This window comes from Rhamphochromis longiceps, linkage group LG3, assembly GCF_057381845.1.
Source record: "Rhamphochromis longiceps isolate RC_006_pf linkage group LG3, R_longiceps_female_GT1.1, whole genome shotgun sequence".
Classification (NCBI taxonomy): Eukaryota; Metazoa; Chordata; class Actinopteri; order Cichliformes; family Cichlidae; genus Rhamphochromis; species Rhamphochromis longiceps.
This window is the reverse complement of record NC_140559.1, coordinates 13,731,931-13,744,008: the sequence shown is the minus strand read 5'-3', so window position 1 is coordinate 13,744,008 and position 12,078 is coordinate 13,731,931. Positions and strand designations below refer to the sequence as shown.

Genomic DNA, 12,078 nt, shown 5'->3' with positions numbered 1-12,078 from the left:
TCTATGCTTTTGCATTCTTTCGCCAATGTAGCTGAGTAATTATGTCATTGGCATCGATCAGCCACTGTCAATATGTTACATATTGAAATCTCGTTTGAATTTGCGCTTGCTTTTTGCTTTCACTTTCATTTTGCGATTGTGGAAAGGTGTGTAGACAGTGGCAGCACTGATTGCTGAGTGACGATTACTTGCGCACCAATTCCTCTGACATCGACTTATTACTCATTAGCTTACTATTCAAACGTGACAAGTGAAATCTCTCTGGCAAAATTTAGCAGTCTTTGCAAACTTCAAAAAGCAAATGGCCTAGATCTTGGTTCCACTTACTTCTTACCCCTGACTTCAGTGGAAATTTCAGATTCAGGATCTGACACAGACTGATTCATGTTCTACACAGTCCTTACAAGTTCATAGAAATTTCTGTTCAATTTGGACCAAGTATTTGAGTTGATGGTTGTAATTTCTAGACAGTTGTTGTGATTTGTATTTTAATGATTTTTTGATTAATTTTTGTTTCCGTTACAATATTATACTTTAAAGTACAATAAAGGAAACAAAACATAAAAAAATTGCTTTCTTTTTTATTCGGGCTACTTAAATTTATTTTGGGCTACCAAAAACTGACGAATGCCTGCCAGAAGGGGTACCAGAGATTTTGAAATTTTGCGAGCCTTGAATGCGCTCGGCAATGTAGTTCTTAAATTCCTTGATCAGCATTAGTTCACGTATCGAAGCCAGGTCAGTAGCTTTGCAGGCCGCACACCACCGATCGAAAAAGACACTTTTTTCCCTGGCAAAATCAAGATAGGACTGACCCTGTCCCCTTTTCAACCCCCGGAAACACTGCCTATTGGCTTCTGGGACCAGCTCATAAGCCAGCAGGACAGCACTTTTCAGTTTGTCATAGTCTAGGCTGTCCTCAGCTGACAGTAAGGAACAAACTTCCTGAGCCTTACCTGCCAGCTTACATTGTAGCAAAATAGCCCACGAATCCCGTGGCCAGTGCAAGGCTGTGGCTATTCAAATGACTTGAAGTAACTGTCAACCTCAATGTCGGGGAACACCGGAACCAGCCGACTGTTTTTCACAGTGAGGCAGTGTCATTGGCTGGTCCTCAGGCAGCCCCTGCACAACAGGCGTGGACACTGATGGAGCTACAGCTTGAGCTGGCACCTGCAAAAAAGGCTGTGATGCTACACCATGCTCAGGTGGACTGGCAGACACTGGCAAGGCCACTATCCCTTTCTCCACCAAGCCAGACACAAGAGCAGCTTTTAGCTCAGCCTTAGGCAGAGCTGTGGAGATGCCATAAAATGATGCCACCTCATGCAAATCTCTCTTCTTACAGGGGTCCAGCTGGACAAGCGAAGGGTTTGCCTTAAACACGGCAATATCAAAGGTAGCCATTAAAACTAAAACAAAAACCTACCTGAGGCTAACAATAACAACAAAGAAGAACACTTCCAACACACAAGTCAAAGACAGGTGGGACATATGTGTGGCCACAGGGTTAACCAATAAATAAAAATACCACCGACCCTCTCCCCAGACCTACCTACTAAAATCCTAGCCTGCTTAGCTTCTGGAGTGTGCCATGCTCGAGGCAGCTTTAAAGGCTAAGCATCAGGTGCACAAAGCACCAACAAGCCTACCCCCAACAGGGAACTAATCCCCACCCGGGATTACTCCAAAAATAAAAAAGGCAAAATAAAAAATGAGTGCCTGAAGGAGGAGCTTACGCTCAGCTAGACACTACCCTGTGCTAACTGGAGAGAGAGCCCAGCAGATACAATACAACTAAACAAGCGACCGGCAAACAACACACCAAAACTCAATCGCTGTTCCTTCCATTCATATCCCGGACAAGCCCCCACATTGTTACGTCCCCATGAAGAGGTCTAGGCGTGTGAATGAGGGGACCAGTAACAAATGGGTCCGGAAATAGAATGAAAAGGAAAACAGACAGAGTTGTTCTATAATAATATAGTTTTATTGCAAATAATATAGTTTTATTACAAATAACGTTAACTTAAACAGCCTCAGAGGTGATTGTTGACTGGGCCCAGGTGGCAAACGAGGCTAATCAAAAGCAGCTGTGTCCTGGGGAGAGAGGAGAGTGAGAGGCACAGAGGGAGTAGGAGTGGCAAGAGAGGAGGAGGCGGAGAGAGCGGGCAAACACCCCACCCACACACTCCCACAGCCTCACAGAATGTAACACCATCGTTCAAATTGATACAGTTTTTAAAGTTTTTAAATTCTGAAAAACAGCTGTCTAGCTGATGTTTCAATGTTGCTCCTGAGTGCTGCACACAGATGGACTTTCCACTACAAGTTTCACATGACTTGAACACAGACTGATCAGGGAAGTCTTATTCTTATCTAACAAACTTTATTGAGACCCATGAATAATCCAACAGGACTACGTGAACATGTTGATCAGGAGGAGAATTAAGAAAACTGTAGATGTCACGGGGTGAAACGGGACAAGTTATTTAGAGTTTTTACTGTGCATGTTTTGCGATGTTTTATCTGTTTAATATTTTAATATTGTATATTGGGTTTGTTTGTATGAGTTCTATTGCATGTTTTATCTTATTTAATTGAACACCTGTGCTGTAAAGACTCCACCCCTATCTGATTACTAACTTGATTTCACCTGAGAGGTACCAGAGAGGCCAATAAGAGGGCTGGGTAGACGACAGAAAGGAGCGCTTTTTGAGGACGAGTGAGGAAGGAAAGCTTTGCTTTGAGGAGTTGCGCTCGAAGGCTAGAGGCTGAGCGCCTCGGCTTCGGGCTGGAGGCTCGAAGCGGAAGAGACATAAGAGAGTGACCGAAGTGACTGAGAAGCCGAGCCAGAGATATGGAGAGAAGGCTTGGGCTATAGACTTGTGATTGATGGCTGCGCTTGAAGGCTAGAGGCTGAGGGCTGGAGGCTCGAGACGGATGAGACTGCAGAGAGCACCAGCGCGAAGGGCACCAGCGTGCAGAGCATCAGCGCAGAGAGTGGGGAGTGACAGCACCAGCGGAAGGCACGAGACGGCTGCGCCGATTTGCAGTTTTGAAAACGCGGCGGGCGGAGTTGAGAGGTCTGCCCACCCGGGGTAAGTCTTCGACTTATCCCCTTTTATTGAATGAAAACTGTCTAGAAGAATAGTGACTGCCGCTCCTCCCTTTCTCCAGCATATCGGGACGCGAATGCGGAAAGGAATGAGAGGACTCCGCTGGGTTTCCCTTTTTATACTACTTCGCCGGATTTCTTAGCTCCCTGGGACTTTTAGGTCGTGGCGCAGGCCACTGGACTTTTAATGTTGTGTTTTATTGATTTTTATTGTGTTACCCCTTGGCCAAGGTTGTTTTAATTCATTTTACATTTTTAACTATTTAAATATAATAAATTATATTTTAATCATACAGTTTTAAATCGTGTGCTTTCCCTTGGCGGCTCCACTGCTCTGTCCGTTTGGAGGAAGGTTTCCTTCCTTTAAAAAAAAAAAATACTGTGGAAATAAAATCAGCCTTCCGCATCCGTTACATAGACAGAAAAAAAAAATCAGAGCTGCTAAACTACTAATAACTCGCTTTGGAAACTCGGATCAAATTTAAAGTCATAATGTCTTGATGCATTCTCAATCATCCAGGAAAGTAAATCTCCAAAAGTTGATTCTGTTCATCTGGACGTAGCGTTTTGTGGGAGACACATCCTGGACAGGGAGGAACGTTGGTTTGAGCGCGGAGTCAAGGAGGCCATTTACATGGAAAGGGAAAGACCATCTCTGAATCGAGGAGGGGGCCTAAAGGTACATCTTTCGCCATCTTTTGTAATTGCAGCCATTCCCCAACTCTTTGTGAATGGTACTCTTGGCCATTGATCAGTGGTCTTTGATCAATGGGTTTTGGTCAGTGGTTGTTGATGAATGGTCATGAGAATTTGTATAATTATGATTAAGGTACTGATCTCCCAGCCCATTGTTCCCTCAGTGTGCTGGTTTCAGTCATTATGCAAATGCACTGTTTATAAGAATTGGGGAAACCTGCAGTCAGCTGAGACTGAAGAAGTCACTTGGATGAGTGACGAAACGTTTCTCCCACAAAACGCTACGTCCAGATGAACAGAATCAACTTTTGGAGGTTAAATTCATAATGTTAACCTTTTTTAGATTTTGTGTTCAAGCAATTGTTTAGAAATAATATTAAACTAAAACAGTACAGCGATGTACAGTGAACCCCCCCTATCAAAATACAGAGACACAAGCCTGTATTCATGCAGCCATCATACAAGAGTATTTTTTTTTTCAACATTCACAGGTATTACACGAGCAGGACACAAAAAATAATTGGTAGCAATACCAGAGAAGCAAAACACCAGATACTGGCAATAATAATAATAATGGATTGCATTTATATAGCGCATTTTGTGGTCCTCAAAGCGCTTTACAATTCCACTATTCATTCACTCTCACATTCACACAGTAGTGGAGGCAGCTACAGTTGTAGCCACAGTTACCCTGGGGCAGACTGACAGAAGCGAGGCTGCCATATCGCGCCATCGGCCCCTCTGGCCAACACCAGTAGACCGAGCAGTCGTCTGAGACTGCAAAAATATGCTGACCAACCTGTGGACTGCCTGGATTGATTATGTCACGGGGTGGAAAGGGACAAGTTATCTAGGGTTTTTTACTATGCATGTTTTGCTGTGTTTTACCTTTTTTAATATTTTAATATTGTACACTGGTTTATTTTTATGAGTTTTACTGCATGTTTTTATGGTATTTATTTGGTGACTTGTCCTGGAAAGACTCCGCCCCTACCTGATCACACCTGGGAGGTCCCAGAGGCCAATAAGAGGGCCTGGCAGACCACAGAGAAGGAGGCTTGAGGGGAGGCTTGAGAAACGGGCAACAGTGGCGGAGTGAGTGGTATCAGGCGGCGGCGCCTGCAAGCCGGAGGACTGGTGGAGGTTGGCGTTAAGGAGGGGAAGATACAGCGCCAGCAACAGGAGGCCAGATTACGCGTCTGCGGGAAATTAGAGGCGGCGGACGGGCTGGTGCCGATTGTCAGTTACAAAGAAACAGCGGGCAGAGTTGAGAGCTCTGCCCACCCGGGGTAAGTCTTTTGACTTGTCCCCTTTAATGAATTATAGCTGCCTAAAAGAGTAGTGACTTCCGCTGCCTTCCTTTCTTTAGCGCACTGGGGCGCAGAACGCGGAGAGGAAGGCAAGGACGCCGCCGGGTTTCCCTCCGGCACCGCTAGTGACTCTTATACCGTGGCGGACGCCACTGGACTTTTAATGTTGTGTTTTATTGATTTTTATTGTGTTGTCCCCTGGCCAGGGTTGTTTTAAGTAATTTTATATTTTTAACTATTTAAATATAATAAATTATATTTTAATTATACAGTTTTTAATTTGTGTGCTTTCCCTTGGCGGCTCCACTGCTCTGTCCGTTTGGAGGAAGATTTCCCTCCTTTAAAAACACTGTGGGAAAAAAATAACATCACCTTCGCCCCGTCACAATTACAAGAAGGCCTATGACCAGAGATGGGCGGTAACACGTTACGCGTTACTGTAATCCGATTACTTTTTTCAAGTAACGAGTAAAGTAAGGGATTACTATTGCAAAAACGGTAATTCGATTACTGTTACCTTCTCGTAAGCACGCTGCGTTACTGCGTTACTAAAACCATGAATTTTTTGCGAGAGTGTCTAATGACAATGACGAAAGCAAGTGTGACGTTCGTGGAAACAGCTGTGTGCAGATCAAAAATGGATAATATATCGAGTACGGGAGAGAGTATGAGCGTGCAGCGTTTAAAGCGTGGAAGTACTGACCTTACTTTGAGTTAGATTCTGTAAAAAGTGACAAAAACATTAGCGTCCGCTGCTCACTGCGTGGGAAGAAAACTTCTTTTTACAGCAAACTTCCAAGTTTAAAAAGAGACTTTTCCATTTGATTATATTTTGTATGATGGATTATGCAGAAAAAAATAGAATTGGGCTGAAAGATCTATCGCTTTATCACCTATTCAGGTTGTAAATCATGTTTTTCAAAAGTAACTCAGTAATTAATTACTTTGAAAATAAGTAATCACTTTTTCCATTTGATTACATTTTACATGATGGATTATACAGAAACACTTGAATTGGGATTGAAGTGACTGAAGATCTATCGCTTCATTACCTATTCAGGGTGTAAATCATGTTTTTAAAAGTAACTAAGTAACTAAGTAATTGATCACTTTCAAAAATAAGTAATCAATAAAGTAACAGGATTACATTTTTGAGGAAGTAATTAGTTACTGATTACTTTTTTCAAGTAACTTGACCAACACTGCCTATGACATGATGCCTCACACGTGGAATACCTAGACCTATATAAGATCAGCAGGATCCTGAAAGCCTTCATCAGGAACTCAATGGGGATGTGGCGGCCAACACTAGGGGCCACTTCAAGCCAATTAGCACAGGTCACCATCAAGTGTGGGATCTACCACAGCGATGTCCCCACTGCTGTTCTACAGCAATTAATAATATATAAAAGACTTCATAGTCTGTCAGCCCCGAATGATTAAACTGCGGCTTCTTGGCTTTAACAGTGTGTGTGTGTGTGTGTGTGTGCGTGTGAGTGTGGGGCACAACTTCATGTGTTCACTCAAGAAAAATGCCGTCTGACTGCTCAGACTGATTCTCAGTCAGAGTAAAGTTCACATATTGTGTTAGAGCTGTTACTGAAAAAGGAAATAATGTATTACACATTACTGGTTACTTAAAAAAAAAAAAGTACCACAGTACGTTACTTAATTACTCAATGGAGTAAGACATTTGCTACCGTACCTGTTAAATTATTTTCTCATATCATCATAAAATGACCTGGAACTGTCACATAATCAACATTTAAAAGTATAAACCTATAAACTACAGCCCAGCACACCAACACCAATTATTATCCTAATCCGGAAATTGTATTTCTAATATTTAGGCATGAGCTCAAAGTCAACAGCACAACGCAAAAAGGAAAAACAAACACAAATAACTTTAAAATGATCACCGCGGTTCCATCAGTTTCTGTGACTCCTTAATCATAAGCTGTCAGCAGAGGAATGTTTACCTGAAAGCTTCCTCAGTCTGAATGTGTCACAGTGTGTGCCTCTGCATACTGACCAGGTTATTAAAATTATATTTCACTCAGCTCCTTCTGTTTTTAAATCCATTTTTGTGATTTGATCAATAAATCTTAGTCCTTGTTAATAAAAACATGGACAGGTGTGATAAGTGGAAACTGATCTTCTGGACAGAACCAGCTGATCTGTGGTTCTGATCTTCACTCCTGAACATTTCCAACAAACAGAGTTCAGTCCATCTGATACAGGAGGACTCTGATATCAGGTAATCGGGACATAATGTTTATTTTTGATTACTTGAGTTCCTGATTGCATCCTGTGTGGCGATGTTAACCTTTACATGAGTATGTCTGCTCCAAAGAGACAGCCTTTTTACAGAATAATGAACAGGCTACTGAGCACAGACTGAAGGTGGAATGAGTCAGTGGGCCTTAGGTCTTATTCACAAAGGGACACAAAATCACCAAAAAACCATCAATAAACCTTTACTTTGTGTTTAATGTAATAAAACCTACAGAATTTTAACATGTATCACTTCAACTATTTATTTCATCTATATGTACCATTGAGGGATAAATGTATTTAACACTAGATTATTGGCATTAGCTGAGGTTTGTAGCCAAATCCAGGACAACTGACTCAAACAACTTTAAGCGAGCCTTGATTCAGTCCAAAAACAGTTGAAAAGGAACAAGATTCAAAGCATTTAACCAAAAATCCAAAGCCTTTAAAGGCGGGAGACACGAGAGACCACACACTGAACAACTATTAATGATTAAAGCTTCAGACACTAAAAGAAGAAAACTCAGACTCAAATACACTAATTAAAAACACAAAGTTCTAAGTGAACATGACAGCAAAACAAAGAAACGGAGAAGCTTCCAAGTCCAAATACTTTGAAGCACAATATGCATGACTAACGTCGTAGCGTCCATATGCAATTAATATAATTCTATATTTTCAATTGATTAATTTTGTTTGCAGTAGGAGTGAACTGAGCGGGAGCTGCATTACTTTGTGTTTTTTAGACATCACTTAAGTAAAACCTGAAAGGCGACTTCTTAAGAACAAACTGAGTTTATATGATTGTTTCCAGTTAAAGAGACGATCGATGTTCCATCAGATCTCTGATCGGTGTCTAAAGCTTCACACAGATCCATTTAAAATGTTCATCACAGTAACAAATGCTTCAGTGCAGTTACTGACTGATAACCAGAGTGGATTCAGTCAATCAATAATCTATAATCATGTGTCTTCAAACACAAGAGTGATCAAAGTTTGTCCTGAAATAAGAGCTGAACATCAGGTCCAAACATCACAGAGCAAAACCAAACAGTCAAACTGTTAAAGGAGGAAGCAAAGCAAACTTACAGTTTCTTCAAACACACCAAACAACAAAATCCACTCCACAGCTGGACACTAAACACTGACACACAGGTGAGCTGCTTCTTACTGGAAGAGGGTGGGACTCCACCTGAAGACTGTGACAGGGCCACACCTCCATGTGCTGGTTTACAAATATGTTGTCAGACTGGCTCAGAGTGAACAAGCTGATCACAGCTCGTCTCTGATACAACCACAGTGTTTACTTTGTTTGGAGTATACTACAACTATCTTCAGCATGTTTCTGTGTTTCCAGTCTATAGATGCAGTCACACTTTCTACCTTCACCTGTGCAGTAAAGCCTGAGAGCAGAGCTGAAACCAATACATGTCTTTATTTAACACATCAGCAGGGCTGAAGCTCTCATGTTAAACACACACTGATCTATGGACACGTTCATGTGTTTCTAACAGAACCAGGCTGTTATCAGCCTGCACTAACATTATGTCACACACACTGAATGTAACAGTGACAGTTTACATCATCACACAATCAGCTGTGATTGTTTCACTGTCATCAAACTAGTCAACAGGAAGTAGAATCAATAGAAACCAATCATTTACTGACAGCATGTCTGATGGAAATAAGTGCAGATTATGTATGAAGTCTAACTGCACACAGTAACTGTGTTACAATAAGGACTTAACAGCGCCCTCTGCTGGAGTGTTTCAGTACTGCGTTAACTAGAATACACCACCTCCTCCTCACACCACCTGCTACAGCTCTACTCTTCTATGACTACAGTCATCCACAGCACTGATGTGAGGTCACATGGTTCATATGTAAGGAGCACAGCTGACCTCAGGTCAGTTTAATGACTGTGAGCAGCAGCTGTGTTATTGTCACTGTGACAGGGAGACACTCTCAGACACAGCGCTCATGTCAGCTTGTTCTCATGCAGGAGGATCAGGAGCTCCATGTTTGTCTTTCTGTTTGAATCATGATGTGTTTGTGCCATCAGAGTCTGTCATGAGTACTCAGGGTTTCACAGCAGCTCTTCTGGATGCTGACGAGGACTCCAACCTCATGTTTCACCTCTCTGAGCTTCTGATGTCTGTGAACACTCGTGTTTCTTCTCTGGGCTCATCTGGACAAAAACACCTTTCTGTGTTTGGCTGCAGCCTCATTCTGACTGACAGGAAGTGTGTTATCCATGAGCTGCACTTCTGTGAGGAAGTTTCCTGCTGTGTTTCCTGTCTGTGGACAAACACGAGTGTTTCAGCTGAGGACTTGGTTCCTTCCACCTGTCTATACAGGACATCACGCTGTCTTTTCTTTGATTTCTCTGACTCGTGTATTATGAACTAAATGTATCCTGATACACACAGAGATGGATGAGCAGAGGTCACATGATGAAAGAACAAACATGGAGTTTTTGATTTATTTAGATATTTATTGATGAATGCAAACAAACCCTGACACTGAACCATCGTCCAGCAGAACAAACCTGATCACATGACCTGCTGACCCAAACAGTGCAAATCTCCATGGCAACAACAACAAACAGCCTCACATATGTTAACAGAGGCTGTTAGAAGCACAGAGTCTTTACAGTCTTTTTCCTGTTTGGACACAGATCTCTGCACATCTTCATCACAGTTACTCACAGACGTGCAGAGTGTGTGGATATCAAAGCGAAGTTTCCACCATGTTTGTAGTCTGTACTGGGACTCATGGAGCATCTCTCTATGAGCACTCAGTGCTTTAAACAGTGAGTCCCAGTTTAACCAGCAGCCTTCACACCACACATCACACAGACATGGAAACTTCAAACCCTCAGACTGAAGACACCATCAGAAATAAACAGATTGTGATGAAGATGAAGAACTGGAACAGTTTGCTGTGGTTTCTTCTGTTCCTGTCAGAAATAAGAGTCTGGCAGCACTTTGCTCTCCTTCCACATGTTTAAGGAGGAAGTGAAGAAGAGCGAGTGAGTCGTCTTCCTCTCATCATCAGGCAGCCCAACATCAGGCAGCAGCCACGGATTTGTAAAAACCCAGCACACTGCTTCAGAAACACTGAGTCCAGGTGACCAGAGTCATGTGATCAGTGAGGTCTTCACTCAGGATGTCACTGCTTCAGGACCTGATTCAGAGGTTTATAAGGACGTGGATCATCGGTGCTGATGTTGTGTGAGAGCTGGTGAACCATGGGGAACATAAATAAAAACCAGGCCATCAGCAATTTACCCCTCAGTTCTAAAACCTACATAATACACTATACATATAGTTATACAGGTTATAGTATGTTATATATAAACGTAGCTGAAGCAGTTTAATTTGTAGCTTCATGCTGCACTTCATATGTTTGTCCACAGGATGGCAGCACAGAGGCCTGTGTTGGAAAGCTTTGAGTAATGAAGCGTTTTCAATCCAAGCTTCAGAAAGCTTCATGTGGTCATCAAGGAAGAAACCAGGAAATATCTGCTGTGTGTAAAAACACCAACACAAGAATCCAGGATGAAGACAAGAAACTCAAAGCTCACAAAACAGGTGGAGCTAATTTTGTGACGTGTTTCTGTAAAAACACCACAGAAGTGAATCATCAAAGTTTCCATGTGAGCTGATGATGCTGCTGCAGAGTTTCTGTGAACCTCCTGTGACCCCGCCTCCTCATACAGAGACATCTTATTGGCTTTATTCATTCTGCTCAGCACAGACCTGCTGCATCCTGGATCCAGTTTGATCCAGTTTCTGCAGTAAATCTAATGACAGACCTCCAGGTGCACCTGCAGAGTCTTCTTGTTGTTTCAGCTCAACCATGAACTCTGTTAAGTGCAGTAATCAAACCATCATAGATCCTGTTTGACAGATGAAGCTGTCCCTCTAAGTGTAATCTAACACAGCTTATTAAACTCACTGCAGTCTGTCCTACCTGGACATCAGGACAGACATCAGCTAGTTTTAGTGATCAGTGATAGAGTGTAGAAGAAGATGGATGATGACATATTTGTTAGTGTGTCTAACTGTGAGTAACTGAAGCTCTCAAAGGCTGAGGACAGACCCTGGACTAATCTGAGGACTTTGGTGGTCCTGCTGATGTGTTCAGTCTGTGATTGGACAGAGAGCAGGGGTCCAGGACCTGGTGGGATCAAAATCATTAACTGTGTTTATTTTACCAGAGCTTTCCATTTCTCTTAAATGAGCTTCATGGTGTTGTTCTTGGCTGGTTTTGTTTCTGCTCCACACATCCTTCCACAGACGACACCATCATAGACACCAAAGGTGGTTCAATAAGTCCAAACTCCTCTGACTGAATCAAACACTTCCTGTGTCTCTTTGGTGTCAGGCAGAACATCAGTCTAACACCTCATTATTTCACTCTGACCTCTATGTTGGTAGAACGTGTTAGTAGAAACATATTGAGCTGTGTGGATGGACTCAAACGCACTGATAAGCCATGTATTAGAAACAGTTCGTTGTGTTAGTCTGTAGAGCTGAAGAAAGAAGACACAAAGACACCAACTGGGTGAAGTCCAGGTGTTTGACTTGTTCAGTGTAGAGCACTGTGACCTGGATGAACCTACGCACCACTATGATGCTCTAGATCATAGACTATGGTTTCATCATGTTAGAGACT

The 12,078-nt window shown here is 42.4% G+C and overlaps 1 protein-coding gene across 2 annotated transcripts in view; it reads right to left on the bottom strand.

Annotated features, from left to right (window-relative positions):
* LOC146673006 (protein NLRC3-like) overlaps positions 1 to 8,585 on the bottom strand; it is a 51,903-nt gene extending 43,318 nt beyond the window's left edge. For both annotated transcript variants that reach the window (XM_085401415.1, XM_085401416.1), the window contains exon 1: positions 8,488 to 8,585. The gene's annotated coding sequence lies outside the window, so the exon portion shown is untranslated. The remainder of the gene's footprint in view (positions 1 to 8,487) is intronic.
* Between the last annotated feature and the right edge of the window lie 3,493 nt (positions 8,586 to 12,078).